Source organism: Eulemur rufifrons, chromosome 19 (genome assembly GCF_041146395.1).
Source record: "Eulemur rufifrons isolate Redbay chromosome 19, OSU_ERuf_1, whole genome shotgun sequence".
Lineage (NCBI taxonomy): Eukaryota > Metazoa > Chordata > Mammalia > Primates > Lemuridae > Eulemur > Eulemur rufifrons.
The window spans coordinates 63,092,234-63,106,587 of NC_091001.1; positions in this window are offsets into that span (position 1 = coordinate 63,092,234).

Here is a 14,354-nt window from a genome sequence, read left to right on the forward strand (position 1 = left end):
CCATTATAGTTTCAAAGGGTGAAGATCTGTCTGGTATCTATGTTACACATTAATTTAACAACAATAATAATAATATATTACTACTGAAATGCAATAGGCTTTAGTCTCTCCTCTTCCTTTGAGATAGGGTAATACACCTGTTTAAACCAGTTTGAATAAATTACATATACATTACATCTCCATAGGAAAAAAAGACAGTAACACAGAATGGCCTGAGTCACTGCATATTTCAGTGTAACCTGTATTATATTCAGACAGAACAAAAGACCTGTTACAGCAACATTCTTGAAGAGGTATCTGGGGATGTTGCCTTGCTAAACCTACTTGCCCCTAAGCAACTCTGTTCTGTGTCCCAGAGTTCCCCAGTGGGATTGAGTTCCACTAGCTCATAGTGGTCACTGGTTCGATATCACACCCTTCATTGGCTTCCTTCACTTTCTCACTTCCTACTCCCCTAAGGTGTATCCTTTGATCACTTCCAGAATAAACTGCTGACACTCAAATTCTTGTTTTAGGGTCTGCCTCTGGGGAAACCGAACTGCAATAACTTTAAAAATACATAGTTGAAATATGTCAGTGTATAATATAAGTGGATAAATACACCATGGGTGTGAAGGTGATCACCTATGGAGAAAATGATAAGTCAGAACAGAAAGAGGTGAAGAATCTTTCTTGAGGGTCATGACTGTTTAAGGATCAGGAAGAAGACATATCAGCAGAAGGAATGGCAGAGGGAGTTGCACAGAGATAGGGAGCAAAAACCAGGGCAGGGGTTTCATGCGAAGATTTTTTAAAAAAATTAAGATGAGATACTTGAACTTACTTAAATGTTGATGGAAATAATATGACATTAATAGAAAAGAAAAGTCTGAAAATGCAGGTAAGTGAAAGGATGACTAGTCAGTGGTATAAGATTCCCAAAAGAGTATGATGAAATTGGATCCAGATCCTAAGTGGTGGGATCAAGGGACTTGGTAAGTTTGGTCATGCAAAATAGAAGAAGTTTCTATCTGATATTTCAGATGATTCTACATTTGGGAACAACAAGATAATGATTGATTTTCCTCCTAGTTTTTACCTTAACATTTGACAAAATAAAGAGTATTGGCTTAACCAAAACTCAGAACAATACAATTTCACTTTTTTTTTTCCTTCCAGGCTACTCTATCATTTCAAGAAACACATTGCATAGACATGGAATTTAAAGAGAAGATTTGTTTTATTTAATATTAAGTTAAACTTCCTTCCTCCATTCATCAAATTGAATTGGAAGGAGTAGGAGTCCCTAATCAAAGACCTCCAAATGGAGAAATAGTCTACTGATTCTCATAGATCTCATGTCCTACTTAGTGTACACAATTTTCATATGGATTATAATGAATCATATTAATTTTAAAAAAATCACAAGGAGCCTTAAATTTAAACAATTCACAAGAAGCTCTTTTTTGTCCAGCTAAAAATGACATCTGGTCTACATTACTGCAACAGATGCTCTTGCAACCATAACTGAGTTCTAGATCTCTAGTCACTATCGGAACCAAGAGTACAGTGACTATACAATGATTATTTACCTCTTTGTTCCAGATTTTTCTTAACTCTGCAAATCTATTAGTTTCATATACCTTTCTGTTACCGAGACTCAGTGTATAATGAGTAAAATAATTGTATAACTACTTATACTCTGGTCCATTAGCCATGGTCCATTAGCATCCATGTCATGGTGCTAGGGTTTAATATGGTTAATATGATCCTGGTTGAGGGACTGTATTGAAAATTAAATTTCAAATGCAATGTAAAGCACTAAAAATTATTAGAAGCATTTTAAAAAATGCTTATTTTCATATGTAGGTTAGAAAAATCTGACTTGACTTTGATCCTAGGACCTGCTAGGCTATAGTGAAATATACGTAAGAAGAAGAAAGTGTGATCCTACTCTCTGTCTCTAACTATGAGATACTTGTGACTAACTCCAAATATTCTCTCCATAGTAAGAGGATGGGCTGAATTATTCTAGTACAACCACTGTGATATTTACAAAGATTTAAGACCTATAATAAGATGTACAAAAGGAAACTCTATTTGAAATGATTTGAAAGCTCACATAGAAATCTATTTTGTAAGTTATTTTAAAAGCTGAGTTTAGTAAAATGAAATAACAGAACATTGTAATATTGAATTATTAAAACAATTGCCTTTTGGAAAGGCTGCTTCTCTCAGGTGTCATGTGTGTGCATGTGTTGGACTGTGTATTTAGCCATGGTATTGCTCTACCAAATGGGATTAGATCCATCCTTGGATCCTGCTGAGCACCCTCCCCCCTCAAACCCAAGATTATGAAGGCAAAATGGAGGGGGTAGATAGGAAGGAAATATGACTTATTTAAACGGTATAAAAATGCTGGAATGAAATGAGCATTCAAAACTCTTATGGTTGAATTTAATCTTTTGTTCAACTCATTCACTGAGAAAATCTGTCTCCAAATGGTTGATATTGCAGAATATGATGACTCCAGTAACCTCTCCTAGCTAGACTCTACATTTGCTATAAAGACTATTGTGGCTGATGGTAGATGATAAAATTTACTCCCATAGTGTGTGGAGGAGCCAAGTGCCAATAATTTAAGATTTTTCATGATACAATACTAACTTTATATTCTAAGCAATCACAACCTATTTTTATCCACCTGCTGTTTTTATGGTTTAGAAATCTGTCTGTTTGTGATGGTAATTTATTATATTATAAAAAAAGATTTTCAAATCACAGACTTGCATTGAGTTAGGGAAGGAATTAAAATACTTTGCCCCACTCCTCTGGATAAATAAAAACAGTTCTTTCACTAGATTGAGGGTCTTTAAGGAAATGGGACTCTTGGTCACCTTTAGAGTTTTCATTCATAAACAAAATCTGTGGGACTATATTCAAGTTTTTGGCATGAAAAGCCTAGAAATCAGTTTTTAATAAGTAGAGAAGAGTGGTAACTACATATTTTGAGGAATTTCATCATTTAGAATATCTTGTCAGCTGCTTTGTCAAAATACTGTCTAGTAGCAACCATAAAATTAATATTTTTCCTAATTTTGGCAGTTGATGACTACCTTTATAATTTCTGCCTCTTATACCTGTATCATTATTTGCCTAATTTTTTCCTGTGTATATTGCCTATAATAGTCTATGTTATATCTGTCATTATTTGCCTAATTTTTCTTCAAATAAATTCTCTTTCCACTTAAATCAATTTGCATAAAGTAAATTTTATATCACAACTGTAAATAAAAACATTCAATAACCATAAATAGAAGGTAATTAAAAAAAGAAAATCAATGTTATTAATTCTAGCTATATACTGTTCTTATTGAAAGATAAGTCATAAAAGTGGACATTTAGATAGGTAGAGAGGCCTTTAGTACATATTGGTATTAAACTAGTGCTTTTTCCTTGAGAAACCAGAAGGGTTGAAGGGAAATTAAAGCATTAATATCTTTATATAATTAATGTAGAAACCAATACTACTAGTCATATATCTACCACACATTAGAGGCACTGCCTTAAAATAGTAACTTGCAGCTAAATCCATTGGCACTGTCCTCTACACATTTGACTACAATTTGATGAGATCTAAAAATGTTATTGTTGCCTTTTTTCAATACCTCAGTGATGGTTGGTTGCAATTGAATGCTATTTTAAATTATATTTGAATCATTCAACTACCAATAGTATGATCCATTGATAGTTAAGCTATATGTTGTTAATGCATTGCTCTCCACCCCCTTTAGTTTAAACTGTCTTTATCATTTTGGTCAACTCTAGACCCAATTTCTAGTTATAAGTAAACATGTGTGGGAACATGCATTTTTCTATTTCAATGATGTTAGTTACATAAAAGGTACATATGAACCAGCTCATGGATTTTAAAAACACTCCTATGCAGGGTGTTCACTGTATAATTATTCTACCCTTTCTGTATTTTTGAAATTTTTCTAATAAAACATTGGGGAAAAAAACCTTATAGTACATGACAACCCAAATCATGAACTTCCTAATTTGTTCTCAAGTTAGTGGCTAAAAGTGAAATACACTCTGGCTAAATGAGAATATTACTAAATTTTCTTCATATAGGTTTTGGGCTCATAGAGTCTAAGGAAGGTTGCAAAACCCAAATTCATTCAAGAACTGACAAGTGCTGATAAATGAACATATTTTGGTCATTTACTCCACCAATAGCTAAAAATAACTTCAAATATTAAGCCTTTTATCTTCCCATTTATGATCTGTTACATTTTTATTGTAACAAATGATTCCCAAACTTTAGTATTGGGAAGGTACAAAAGGTAATATTCAGATATAAAGAGGATATAGATTTGAGCTATTGTATCAGCAATCCATTCCTTTCTGCTGATTTTGTCTCAATTTTGCCTCATACAGCCTCTCAACAAAATATATTAATCTTTCTATAATTATTTGGTGAAATTTTTAGCTTAATTTCCAAGAGTAAAGGTTTGCTCAAACATGTACATACAATGGTGTACATGGGGGACATTTAAAAATCTTTGTAGTGATTTTTGACACTTTTGCAGTGAGGTCTGGAGAATTATAATATGCAGCAATCAGTTTCCTGACTACAGAATAATACGTATGACAGTTCCATGGTGTGAATGGTCCTCATTACCTGTCAACAAATAATGGTGACTTAGCAAGTAAGATTTAATGATTTTAATGAAGAATTATTGAAACTGGCTGTTACTAGAGAAAGACAGATACATATATTAATATGCATAATATCCTCTGAAATATGGCTACATTAGATCTTTACTCTTTTCGATTGATATGCAAGCTATAATAAAGCTTTTACTGTTATTCAATATCAGCAATGGCCTTAGCAATATAATTTGAGTTGCTTGGTGGAGAAGGCAAAACAAAGATTATAGAATATTGTTTTTTGATTATAAGTTTTAAGATCTTAACTCCATTTAACTTGGTTACATCAAGATTCCTAGAGTGAAAAAAGGAACTGATTAAAGGAAAGGAAGAAGAATATCTGAAATAAACTCTCATACATTTTTACTCTCCCAACAGCTTTTCAACAAATGAAATCTCAATTAATTAACTTCAATAGCACAAACACAAAACATTCTATGACAAATATTTTAAATTTTTTGCTAACATACCCTGTTCAGGCAGGCAGGCCATGCAGCATATTTTAAAATTCATTTCATATTTTCTTCATTGCAATGATTAATTACCATTGCTATGATTTGAAAAAAAAAATCACAGCTCCTGCTCTTTCTAATACCCAATCTCTTAGATCAGCATTGCCTAGTGTATGTAAGATGCAGATGTTTTCTGGGATAGCATGTCCTTCCTTACCCCTGAAATTGACCCCTGTGTAAAACAATCCATTGTCCACCTGGCACGTGAATAGCACAGTAAATTTTAAGGTTCCACGGCATTAGCTTAACCCACAAGGGTAGTGGAATGTTTAAACTTCAGCTGACATTCTTGAGGATGCATGGTTTCAAAAAAGAGTGATCATGGTCATTATAGAACATGTTGGATTTTGTCTGTACTTAAGCCATTTGCCATGAGAATTTTTATCTTTAACCGAGGAAGTCTGAACCCTATATCTATGGATCACCCACCTGAGTGTATTAAATTCGTTTATCACAGTTATTTTTACCCCAAGCCTAGTTTGACATGCATAGATAACTTAGTATTCATTCAGTACAAGGGATTTTGAAGCAAATAAAAAAATGGTATAGCTTACCATGTACACTGCTAAATGCTATTGGTAACCTTTAAAATTCTTGTGTCTATTTGGGCACAACATCATAACATATTCCAGAAGCATTTACAACTTTTTATAATGAAAGTAGGTTGTTATCAAACAACATTATAAAGTCTATAGGGAAAATGGGACATTTAGAACATGAGGAAGCATTACCATAGAGTTCTAAAAGCATAGAACTAAAAAGAATATAATAGAAATAGTACTAATGCCTGGCACTTCGTCTGTTTGTCCAATCAATAGACATTTATTAAGTTTCTACTGTATGCCAGATGCTGACGGTAAGAAGGCAGAGAAGGCACACTCCATATGTGAAGGAGCAAGGGCCAAGAGGGAGGAACACACACACAAGGACACAATAAATAGAGATAGTGGCAGGGGCTTTGAAAGCACAGAGGAGAGAAAGTGCAAATCTGTGTGAGGACTGGAAGACACTTCTTCCTCTGTGGTTTATTTATTTCCTTCTAGTAATCCCCTCTAAATGGCACTTATGTTCTACTTAGACCTTCTATGACTGTAAGTGGTTGATGATTGCGTTGGATAGGAGTTTGCTGTTCATAGTAAAGGAGACTAAATACTCTTTTCATGGGGGAATTCACATGAAAACATATGTATTTGACAACTCTCAGTAGATCATTCTCGACCAAGAATGTGTCAAGGACAAAAGCATTTGTACTCTCTCTATTTAACAAGATGATTGTTTAGAGTCAGACTAATTGTCCTCAATCCTGGTTGCACAGGAGGTTCTCTTGCAGCATTTTAAAAAAGACACTATTTTGTTTCCACCCCAGAGAATCTGATTTAATCAACCTGAAATGGGCTGAGAGAATCAGTATTTTAAAAGAGTCCCCAGTTAATTTTGTCCTGCCAAGAGTTGAGAGTCTTTGGTTTAGATTACTGGCGCCTTTTTCAATCGGCTCCATCCGAGATTTGAGTAAATCCTTACACTTTCAACCACCACATTAGTATGACTACTTACTTACTAAGATAAACAGCAGCCCCAATTCACCTCCTCTGCTTTTTTTAGAGCCTCGGAAGAGTTGATGTTCTCCTTGCTTTCTTCTCCTTTCCTTAAATAGCCTGTCATAACCAGGCTAACACGTTCTTCTCTCATTCCGAGGCAAGTTTCATCTCTAGGCAGTGGCATCACTCAAGCTTCTGGGCCCAGGTGATCCTCCTGCCTCAGCCTCCCGAGTAGCTGGTACACTCCAACTCTTCATCTAGTTTTTAAGATGCCTTTTTGATGTGAACTGCCTTCAATTTTGTCCTTTTTTTTTTTTTTTTTGAAAAGTGTTATTTTATTAGAAAATATGTTTTTATAGAATATTTGTAAAACATAATGCATAAAAGTAAGAACAAAAGTTACCCTCAATACCACTACCACAGGGAGTACATATTTTCAATCTTTTTTCTATGTTAACAAATATGTTAATATTTTATTTACAAACTTAGAATCCTGCAGTGCCCAAATAGCTTTCATAATCAATACTTCACCTAAAAATATTTATGTTGGAGAGTTTCAATATTTATAAATAATCTTGAAGATCATGAATTTAAAGGCCTGCTTGGTATCCATTGAATATGTAATACATTTTTTAATAAAGTCTTCTATTTGGAGCATTTAAGTTACTTCAAAAGGTCCACAGGTAGATTTCATTTTTTAATACCAGTTTAGAATTTTGGGAGAGTTTAAACCATTCACGATGATTTTAGTATTTCACAAGTTTGGTTTTCTTCCATTTCATTTCATGCTTTCATCCTTTTTTTTTTTTTTTTAGCCTCTTTTTCTGCTTGTTTTTCCTTCTTGCCCATCCTTTGGCCATCAGAGATAAGAGTGAGCTGGGCTGGGAGTTAGCACCATGGCAAGCTCCCCTCTCGCTGCTGGATCTACCCTTTTCTCCCAGCTCTCCTTGTTCAAGGAAATATATGGAATGTTCTGCCTAGATCTCTTCCTCCCCTTTCCTGGGCTTTGTGCTCCTTCACATACAGCTCAGAACAGGATTAACTTCAGTGTGGTCTAGATCTTGCAGACATTCTTGGGAGTTTCTGGTCTGTAGTGTTTATTGCTGATGCAGGCTTTTCCTTAGGTCTGGCATGTCAGTTGTGAGAAGTAGTCCTGTGCAGAGATTCCAGACTCAGACATGAATGGGCACTAATCAACCCCTAGAGTTTACCTGCATTATGTCTTCGTGCACTAATTGAACTCTCAATCTCAGTTTTCTCATCTATAATAAGGAACAGTAATTGTACTCAACTCATCACATTATCATAAGAATTAAGCAAGATAGTACGTGTAAGATGTATAGTACAATGTCTGACATGAAGAAGTGCTTAATAAATGTAAGTGGATGAAGATGAGTATTTCAATGAAAATCTCAGTTTGCCATTGCGCTCAGAACCATTTCATGAAGGAGAACTAAAAAGAAATCTGATTATTTTCTTGGAACCATTGTTTTAAATCAAAATGAACATAGGTTAATTTATAAAGCCAAACAATAAGTTATTGAAAGCAGATTTTTTAATTGTCTTACAGTTGAATCATCTGTACCTATGAAGTTTTTCTTATTTATTAATAAAATTTGTTTCTAACATTTCTAACACCAAAACTCATGCTGGCGCTTAGACTCTGTTCTGGGCTGAATTGTGCCCCACCCTGTTTGCATGTTGAAATCCTAACCCTCAGTGCCTCAGAATGTGACTGTATTTGGAGATCAGATCTTTAAAGAGGTATTTAACGTTAAATGAAGTCCTTAAGGTAGACCCTAATCCAGTAGGACTGGTGTCCTTATAAAAAGAGATTAGAACACAGACACACCAGAGGAAGGATCCCACATGTGAAGACACCAGAGTAATATGTCCTTCTACAGGCCAAGGAGAGAGGGCTTAGAAGAAACCAACCCTACGGGCACCTTGATCTCAGACTTTTATCCTCCAGAACAGTGGGAAGATAAACTTCTGTTGTTTAAGTCATTCAGTCTGTGGTACTTTGTTATGGAAACCCTAACAAACTAATAGAGGCAAAATTTGCCCTCTGTAAAGTTTAAAAATGTGTTAATTAGCCTGACTTTTAAAAACACATCATCATCATCATTATGCTATTTTTTAGAAAAATAGCCTTAGTTCTTGTAAATGTTCCTCATAAATTTTGAGTGTTTTGGACAAAATTACAAAGCTGGAAAGAAAAGAGTTGCTTCAACCTGTATGTTTGTTTTCTTAAAAAAAATTTTTTTCTTGCCTTAGTCCTTGCTTTCTACCCTGGACTTCCTGTAATATTTTCAAGAGACTCATATGTTAAAAGTTTATATTCTAATGTTCTCATTGTCAGTTTACTTTTTCTTGTTAGACTGGATAAGGGTCTCTAAAATGTCTAAAATATATGCATGACCTTTTTCTTCATGGTCTTTTCTAAGAATTCATTTTTTTCCTCTTAAATCTATAGTGATGCTATATCTGAGTGCTCAACAAATGTTAGTTGTTTGAGCTAAGTTTAGAAGAGAATGAGTGAGTGGGTTGAAGCGGTAGTTATACGAAGCCAAAAGAGCAAATCAAGAATTATATCTTGGCACAAGTGCAGGGACACAGACCAGTGGAACACAACAGAAAATCCAAATATAGAACCATCCTCATATAGTCACCTAATTTTTGACAAAGCAGGAAAGAATATACTCTGGGGACAAGAATCCCTATTCAATAAATGGTGCTGGGAGAATTGGTTAGCCACTTGTAGAAGACTGAAACAGGACCCACAGCTTTCACCTCTCACAAAAATCAAATCACGGTGGATAACAGACTTAAACCTTAGGCGTGATACAATCAGAATTCTAGAAGAAAATGTAGGAAAGACTCTTACAGACATTGGCCTAGGCAAAGAATTTATGAAGAAGACCCCCACGGCAATCACAGCGGCAACAAAAATAAATGAATGGGACATGATTAAATTAAAAAGCTTCTGCACAGCCAAAGAAACAGTCAAGAGAATAAACAGACCACCTACAGAATGGGAAAAAATTTTTGCATACTACACATCAGATAAAGGACTGATAACAAGAATCTATTTAGAACTCAGGAAAATCAGCAAGAAAAAATCAAGCAACCCTATCAAAAAGTGGGCAAATGACATGAATAGAAACTTCTCGAAAGAAGATATAAGAATGGCTAACAAACATATGAAAAAATGCTCAACATTCCTAATCATCAGAGAAATGCAAATCAAAACCACAATGAGATATCACTTAACTCCAATGAGAATGGCCTTTATCAAAAAAACCCAAAACAACACATGTTGGCGTGGGTGTGGAGAGACAGGAACACTAATACACTGCTGGTGGGACTGCAAACTAGTGCAACCCCTGTGGAAAGCATTATGGAGGTATCTTAAACAGATTCAAGTAGACCTGCCATTTGACCCAGCAATCCCATTACTGGGCATACACCCAAAGGAAAAAAGGTCATTCTGTAACAAAGACTTATGTACCCCAATGTTTATAGCAGCACAATTCACAATAGCAAAGATGTGGAAACAACCCAAATGCCCATCAATACATGATTGGATTAGTAAACTGTGGTATATGTATACCATGGAATATTACTCAGCTATAAGGAATGATGAAGATACGACATCTCTATGGTTCTCCTGGAGAGAATTGGAACCCATTATATTAAGTGAAGTATCCCAAGAATGGAAAAACAAGCATCACATGTACTCACCAGAAAATTGGTTTCCCTGATCATCACCTAAATACACATCTGGGAACGACACCAATTGCATATCAGACTGAGGTGGGGGGTGGGGGAGGGGATGGGGGTATGCCTACACAATGAGTGCATTGCACACCGTTTGGGGAGCGGTAACACTTGAAGGTGCTGACTCGGGAAGGGGGCGTGGGGAAGGGAGGGATATATACCTCATGATGGGTGCAATGTGCACGACCTGGGGAACAGACACGCCTGGAGCTCTGACTTGGGGGGAAAGGCGGTATAGGAGCAACGTATGTAACCTGCAATTCTGTATCCCCCATAACAAGATGAAATAAAAAAAAAAAAAAGAAAAAGAACTTAAAAAAAAAAGATAAAAAAATAAAATAAAAAAATAAAAAATAAGGAACGAGCAATAGTAGTAAAAACTGTACTTAGATGTCAAAAAAAAAAAAGAATTATATCTGATGGTTCAGAATACTCTTATATAAAGTTGAAGTTTTGTATTTTGCTTGAATTTAACCCAATTAACAGCCTCTGAATGATAAACTAGACTTATTTACTTATCTACCCATATTTTTACCTAACAAAGAGGAGTAAAAAAAAGGAAAACATTTTATTTTCTCATCAAAAGAAAGCTCTCTGAAGAGATTAAAAAAAATATATATGTATATACACACTACAATAGTTATCTAGAATTTAGATCCTGAGGAATGTCCATTAGTGTTTTTCTGATTGAGAGATTCGCCACTTAAGAGAGGCTATTGTCTTGAACAGAAAAAGGTGTGGCCCTTGTAAGATAATACCTCTCTTCCTCTGAATAATTGTCAATGACTCTCGAAATGGGGGAGGGGATATCTTGACATGTTCATGCTTTTCCCCTTAGAATCATTAATTGATGTAAACTTCAAATTAACTTAAACATTTCATATTTTAAGGTGTTTTCCAAGAAACATGTATTAGAAACATAGAATAATTATACCAGATATTATCTTAAGAGCTGATTTTATCCATTTTACAAGATTTTAGGAAATATAACCAAACCATTCAGGATAAATTCTTAACTATAAGATTTAAAAGAACTTCATTGATAGTGATTCAACAACCATCCATAAATAAATTTTCATTTTATGTCTGCATTTGAACCGCGGTGGGGGGGATTGTGAAACATTACATATTACAATGTTTATGATTAAAGATTTTTTCTTTTATTGATATGTAGTATTTTACATATTTGTGGGGTACTTGTGAGTGTTACATGCATAGAATGTGTAATGATTAATCAAGATATTTGGAGTATCCATCACCTTGAGCATTTATCATTTCTATGTGTTGGTATCATTTGAAGTCCTCTCTTCTAGTTCATTTGAAATATACAAAATATTGTTGCTAGGTATACTCAACCTATTCTGTTACCAAACTTTATAATTAATAATGTTAATTGTTAACAATGTCATAACAATCAAGCATAGAGGCATAATAGAATCTTACCAATGTAAGAAAAAGAAATACATTTTGGAGCAGTCAACCCCATATTTTTCTACTCGGGAGATCTCATTTCCTGAGTATAGCATATGGTATTTTATTTTTCTCCTCCTCTCTCCTAATTCTAAGGTAATTATTCTTAATTTATTTTATAGTATGACATTTCCAAATAAAAGTTAATATTCCAATTTTAACTACAGTTTCTTATCAATACCATGCATCCTTCCCCATCAATTTTGTTCTTACCACTCTGGGTTCTGCAATTGATGCACACTTTTATGTTATCCAGGTTTAACATATTGGTCAACTTCTTTATCAATGTAAAGCTTATCGGTTTCTGGAATGCTATAATTGCTGTATTCACTACCTGCCTTTCATATAGGGTAAATTAAGTCACCAAATTTAGTTATAGTCATTTCCTGGAGGAGAGAGGCAGTTAAACTTTGTGGGTCCAAAGCTGGGAATGACTTCACAATTATAGAGCAACCACAGACCATGGTGTTCCATATAAATGATCACAGCAGCCTTTCAAATGGGAGCCTGTGCTTAGAAGATGTATGACTAAACTTTGTAGCTGACTATGTCATTTTAACTTATCTCTCTTGACATTGGGATTCTCTTTGTTAAATTTACCGGCAAGGCTCCTCTTCAATGGAGCACCATGAAGTATTTTAATTCTAACCACATATTGATTCATCTAATTTCATACTTGAATTGTCATAATTTATCAAATTTATAGAGTTCTAGATGTATAGTTATGTGGTTTATTTGTTTCATAGTTGGGTTCTTTTCCTGTTTCTGAATGGGATATCCCACTAAAATCTCCATTAATAAGTTCAAACGCTACCACAGGACGCTCTGTGTGCAATAGCTTTGGATAGTTTCTATTTAATCAAGAGGAAGATGAAAGTGGGTGTCCATTTCTTTCAACTCCTTAGCTCCTTCATCATCCATCATAGTCAATGTGTGGTTCCTCCGGACACAGCATTAATGATAGCTGTCAAAATAATAGTCTGTGGGTTAGAGGTCAGGAAAAATATGTAAAAGACTTCAGGGTGAACCAGATGATAAAGTAGCTCATTTAGTCATTTAAATGCTAGCCTAGCATGGCCTTGGTGGGATCAGGGGTTAGTGGAAGCAAGAAAGAATAAATGGGGACATCTCCAAGTAGTTTACTCTTGTTAAAAGGAAAAAAAAAGATGATAATAGCATTACCAAACAAGCACACTAGAGGCAATTTTCTTAATTATAGTGCTGAGCCAGCAGTGCACACGGAGTGGGCTTGCTATTGGCATGAAAGCTTTTACTTTCAAATAATGTTAACCCTTCCTGGTACTGTATGTCTTAATTAAGATAATTCCTGGAAGTGCTGCCAGTGTCAGCAGTTTTGCATTTCCATTGCTGTTTATAAGCCATTTGTGAAAGAACTGAGCTGGGGTCCTGGCACAGGGTCCAAAGTGAGTTACTTTATTGGAGGAACTTTTTCAATGAATCTAAAGGAAAAGCTCATAACATTTTGTTTTATTAATTGGTTACTTAATACTACACTATACAAATTCTAGAGAGAGAGAGAGAAAGAGAGAGAGAATGCACGTGCTATCATCTTGTCCCATAAAATGACCTGGAACAGCAAAAACCATGACATATGATCCATATAGAAAATGCATTTTTATGTTTTTAAAGATAGACTGCTGCCTTAGTCAGTTAGGGTTGCTATAACAAAAATACCATAGACTTGGTGGCTTAAACAACAATATTTATTTCTCAGTTCTAGAAGCAGAGAAGTCCCAGATCAAGATGCCAACAGATTCAATGGCTGGTGAGAGCCCTCTTCCAGCCTTGTAGACATCTACCTTCTAGCAATATCCTCACATGGCCTAGGTAGATCAACTTTTTCCTGTTTCATCTCCCAAGGCCACTGATCCCATTCATGAGGGCTCCACCTTCATGACCTAATTACCTCCTAAAGGCTCCACCTCTAAATACCATCACATCGAGGATTAATCTTCAACATTTGAATTTGGAGGGACACAATCAGTCCACAGCAGCCACTAATTGGCATTTATAGCCTTACAGCTCAATTTTTGGGTATTACTAATTATAATGCATTCTTGTTACAGTATATGAAAGTACTAGAGCAATTGCTGGTAGTAATTATACAACGTAAGACTCATTGAAATCTCATTTTAACATTTGAAAAACACTGTGTCCAAGTGAATTTTAAATGAATCTTTACATTTTATACACCACTGCAGAGTTCTAAGATGGAACCTTTGAAATTCTCCAGAGAATAACCATAGTTAATTTATGATCATTTGATGACTTACTTTTGAAAAGTGATCTGTGGTACATAATGTCACTCCAAAGTATGTTTTCCTGATTTCTCTAGGTG